The sequence below is a fragment of the Chiloscyllium plagiosum genome, unplaced genomic scaffold (assembly GCF_037043375.1).
Source record: "Chiloscyllium plagiosum isolate Xiang-an unplaced genomic scaffold, Cpla_swu_hap1 HiC_scaffold_35, whole genome shotgun sequence".
In the NCBI taxonomy this organism is placed as follows: Eukaryota; Metazoa; Chordata; class Chondrichthyes; order Orectolobiformes; family Hemiscylliidae; genus Chiloscyllium; species Chiloscyllium plagiosum.
In genome coordinates, this window is record NW_028270173.1 from 35861646 (window position 1) to 35867256 (window position 5611).

Consider the following 5611-nt stretch of genomic DNA (forward strand, 5'->3'; position numbering starts at 1 on the left):
ATGCATATAGACAGCGTTTCAGAAACATTAAGAAAGATTCAGATCGGACTTATATTGAGTTTGAAAGAATTAAGCTCAATAATTTTGATAGATGGGTGTGGGCCTGAAAGAGAGATGGCCTATGAGGCTCTAAGATAGATTATTCTGCAGGAGGTGTTTAAAACTCATTTCCAGATATTTCTCTCCCAGAGATTTCAATTTCAGAGATCTCACTGCAAACGTATTTGCATTCTTGCTAAATTGTTACCCGAGGCAGTGGTAATCTGTGGGGTAGATGGACAGAAAATTTGTACTCACCTATGAAAGATCAGTTTGGAGTGCCAACTCAAGACTGGAGAAGCAAGAGTGGGATTGATTGACAGGGAGCCAGTTCCAGGAATACAGTTTGCTCTTCTGAATGAATTAGCAGGATTCAAGGTGGGAGAGTCACCCCTTGTTGGGGAGAAGCCCAAGGAAGACCGGAGAACTGGAGACTTAAAGTAAAATACACTGAAATTTTGGCAGACTGCGTAGTAACAAGGTCCCACTGTGATAAGTAATGGCATCAAGCAAAAGGTACAGACAAAGATGAAGATGTTGAAATCGAAAGAGTGGATATCTTGCGTGATGTAATGGTACAGGAAAAACATGAACAGGCAGATGTATTTCGTCCTGAAACGAGAGTGAACTTACAACGGAAAGACGAAAAAATAAAAGATATATATGTTGATGCATATTCAGAAACGGAGGCAGAGAATAATCCTGAGCGTTACTATCTAAAAAGTAGCATCCTAAGACGAAAATGGAGACCATAGCAAGTTAGTGCAGAGGAGAAATGTACAGAAGTGCACCAGATTGTGCTGCTGGGAGCATACAGAAAAGAAGCGTTATGGGTATCACATGAAATACCTGTAGGAGTTCACCTAGGTATATGGAAGACTCAGGCTAATGCACAAAATAATTTCTATTGTCCTGGACTGCACAAGGATATTGTTAACTTTTACTGTACATTTCATACATGCCGAATGGTAGGTAAGCCACAGGCAATAAAAAAAAATACCTTTTTTTGCAAATTTCTGCTTTGGAAGAACTTTCACACGAGTTATAATTGATTGTGTAGGTCTACTCCCAAGAACTAAAAGTTGGAACCAGGACGTGCTAATCATAATAGCTGTGTCTATCAGATTTCCAGAGGCAATTCCATTATGGAGCATCAAGGCAAAAAGCGTGGTAGTGGAGTGGGATTGCTTTCGTCACACATTTTGTGCAAACCAGACATATTCAATCAGGCCAAGGGTCTAATTTTACGGCTAGGCTGTTTAAAGAAATCATGGATAGCTTAGGCAGGCAGCACTTTAAATCTAGTGTATATCATCCTGAATGGCAGGGAGAATTAGAAGGATGGCATCAGACCCTGAAGGCCATGTTGAAATCGTAATGTCAGAATTACTAGAATGATTGGGAAAAAGGTATCCCATTCGAATATTTTGCCATTTGAGATGGATCAAACGAGTCTGCTCAATTTACTCTCATTGAGTTAACATTCAGACATGAAGTGAGATGCTCTTTGAAATTAATTCAAGAGAAATTTACAGGACCGAAGTCAGAGATCACACACTTGGATTATGTATCAGAGGTGATGGAGAGATTAGATCGCGTCGGGGATTTAGCTCAGCATCACCTGAGAAGGGTTCAGTGTAGAATGAAGCAGGTGGCAGATAAAAGCTCTGAAATTCGGGCGTTTCCTCGTCGTGATGTCGTATTAGTATTGCTACCAATGGTAGGAGATACTTCAAAGACAGGTTTAGTGGTCCCTATCAAATTGAGAAAAAAAGTTGAGTAATGTAAACTATCTGGTAAAGTTGCCAGGTAGGAAAAAAAAAACTGTTCTGGGTATTTCATGTGAGTGCATCAAAACCTTATCAGAGTAGAGAGAAGGAATTGGAGAGACAGGTGTTATTTACTGCCTCGCAGAGTGAGATATCATACCCAGATGTTGTAGAATTTGATTTATCTCAAAGTACATTAAGCAATGAGGAATTCCTTGAGGAGTGGGATAGGTTAATGAACAATCTGCATCAGGAGCAAAGAACACAGTTGAAAGGTTTGTTGCAGATTGCATGAGGATATATTCAGAAATATGATGGGGAGGACTAATGTTATTGTGCATGATTTAGAAGTAGGGAATGCCGTTCCAATAAAACAACACCACTTGTGGCTGAATGATTTCAAAACCATGCAGGTCCACAAGGAAGTGGATGCAGTTGAACCGAGTCAGAGCGAGTTGAGTTCATTATCGTGTTAGTTCCCAAACCTGATGGAACTCAACGATTTTGTGTGGAAAATCAGAAGGTCAACGCCATAATAAAAAAAAGGACTCATATCCAATACCAAGACTAGAGGACTCGACAGAGAAAGTTGGAAAAACCTGTTATGTCACATTGTTGGACTTCCTGCATGGTTATTGATAGGTAACTTTATCAGAGAAAGGAAAAGAAACTGTAACCTAAAATGGGCAATATCAATTCAAAGTGATGCCCTTGTGAGAAATTTTGTGGCTGGCCTTTGCCCTTGCTGGCCATTTCATTTCTTCATTTTCGAGTGACACGGTGGGTCAGTGATTAGCACTGTTGCTCCTCAGTGCCAGGGACCTGGGTTTGACTCCAGTCTCTGACAACTGTCTGTGTGGATTTTGCACATTCTCCTCATGTATGCGTGGGTTTCCTCTGTATATTCTGGTTTCCTTCCTCATTCCAAAAAGTATGAAGATTACGTGAATTAGCCAAGCTAAATTGCCCATAGTGGGTGTAAGTTTGGTGCATTAGTCAGGGGAAATACAGTGCACGTGAATTGAATTGAGTGGGATATCCTTCACAGGGTCGGAGTGGACTTATTGAGCCAACTGTCCTGTTTCCACACTCTACAGATTTTATCTAGTAGCTCAGACTATCAGGATAATAACAATAAAAAAAAAAAGTTTCACTGCTTGGATATTGGAATATATGCAATATATCAATAGTTTCTCATCTGTTTGATGTATTTTCATACCTACTCACATAAACATTGTGATAAAAATATTTGGTGCGTGCATTTACATGTAACTAGTTTGGAAACTCCTCATGAACATATTTGAAAGCGAACAAAAAGAATTTCACATTCGTGTCAACGTTATTCAGCATGCTGATGCTGCTGCACCAATTATGTAGGCAAAACCTCAAAATGTCATGGCCTTATGTGATCTTTTTTCTCCACGCAAACCGATTTTAAAATGTTGTGCTCTGGACTACGTGATGTTACTACTCACGTGATCAAACAAAAAAAAAAACACCAATTGAAGTAATTGACAATTTCTGCAACCAGGTCCACGTGGAGAGAGAAACTGTCTACTGCTGACAAACTCAGGAAAAGATCATCTCCAAGCGTGATCCGGTCATCAGAACTGACAGGAAGATAAAAAATATAAATCAAATTGATCTACAAAACTAATCGTGGTTGAAAACAAGACTTGTACGTTCAGCAAGTTGGTTATTAATATGGAAGTGTCCATAATCTGAATTTCAGCAGCATGGGAGCAGCATTAAGGAGCATGTGTCTGAGGCTTGCTCGCTCCTTTACACTTTACTTTCTTTTTCCTTTTTTTCAACTTTACAGTCTTTTCGTTTACCTTTGGCCATTTGTCTTAAATTAGGAAGCTAAATTGATGGTCTTGATTGAATGGATCAGTGATAGTAGCAAGCATTGGCCCAGTGTGGAACGTAAGGCAGCTGTGGCAAGATGACGCTGTAGAGTGGTGACTTTTGCTCCATTAGTGACGACGTTATTGTGCCTTGCGCAGGAAGCACCAATGCACTGTTGCAGCTGTGGCAGCATTGCTCGATACAATGCAGGACTCATAGTGGCGGCCATGCTACGATGCTGCCAGCAAGTGAAACTCCTTGTTGCAGCAGTAGCATCAGTGAGCCCTGAAACTAGACCTCACTAGACCCCCGTCAATGTTGGAGGCTCCATCGCCTAGTCAATTGTTGGCATCGGCAGGGAGAACCAAGAGCTACCTGGACAGATTGGGACATTGAATTTGCTTTTGTTGTGTTTCTTTGGTTGATGCGAATTGCATTGATCTCTATGAAGGGGCAGGGGAGTTGTGACTCATTTTACTTTTCCCTGTACTCTTGTATTCCTGGACCTGGGGACATGTGACCATCTAATCTAATTTTATCTAATCTAACCTGAAAAAGCAATTATGCCAAGAATAATTGCGACACCTAAACAGAGGATACTTCAATTGTTACGTAGTTCCACATCTCCAAAGGTACATCTTGCATGGAGATGAGTGTGTAAGTGAGTTCAAATTTAAGAATATTATCAAAAAAATTCTCAGACGTCAACAGCAATCAAAAGAATCAATTCTAGGCTAAGATTAAAGCAAATAGAGGCAACATCTATAAACTGCCAACAGAGAGCTGTCAAGTTTGAGAGACACAAAAGTGGGTTTCAACTTTTCAAACTTGATCAAATAGATTTCATCCAAACAGTTGTTGAGGTGAATTCCCCTAGTGACACTGGGTTTGGTACCTCTCTTAACACATTCGCCTTTACAGCATTTATCATAAGTGAAACAACTAATTTTACCTAACTTCCCCCTTTGTCTGAGGCTGTTTTTGCATCATCTCTTGTCGGCAATAAGTTGCCAACCTGAAAACTTTATTCAAACTAACGTGTGACAATTACATCTTCCAGTGACAGTAACAATGACGCAATTAATCATATCAATTAAAGGAAATGAATATTTGGGATCAGGTGAAAAAAAATGAAATGGACGTCTTGTTAGGACAGTGCTCCTCTCTCTATGTTTCAGAGCCTAATCTCTAGATTAACATGAAACTACTTTCAGGACGGATCCTAAAGTGGTGCTACGATAAAACCGACTGATTATCAGCTGTTAAAATTTGCATACACTGGATGGCCATTCGGTAAGACGAACAGTGTCTATTGCTCAGCAATCCCGCAGAATGGGATGGCAAACCATTGTAATCACTTCAATGTGAATCTATGACGCAAAGTCCAGAAATCCTCTTCACATTCTTTTTGTTGAATTCATCATCAATCATTACTTGCAAAATACCATGTCATCTGAGAAAAGGTATATTGACATTTATTAATATTTAACTATCAGAAGGAAACAAGAATTGGGGAAAAATAGTCATGCTCATATTTCCACACTATGATTAACTGAAGCTCAAGACATATGTCAGTTCACAACATATATCAATGATGTGGACATACGAACCAAATGCAATATTCCAAAGTTGCAGATGACACAAAGTAAAACAAGGATGCATCTAATGAGGAAGATATAAAACATTTTCCGGAGAATTTGGACAGTCATAATAATTGGTGAGAAGAAGGCAATTGATGTGTGATCTTTGTATATTGGAGGTTGTACAATTTCGTAAAAGACAATATGCCCAAAGTATTCCACAATTGGTGAGAGGTCTGAAAATCCCAAATGAACAAGGGCAACTTACTGTGGTTGTCAAAATAAATCTCTAAAGGCAAGCGTTGAAGTGCCGTGACAGAATAGGAAGGCGCATGGAATGTTCACATTTATCGCAAGGGGATATGAGTACAGATG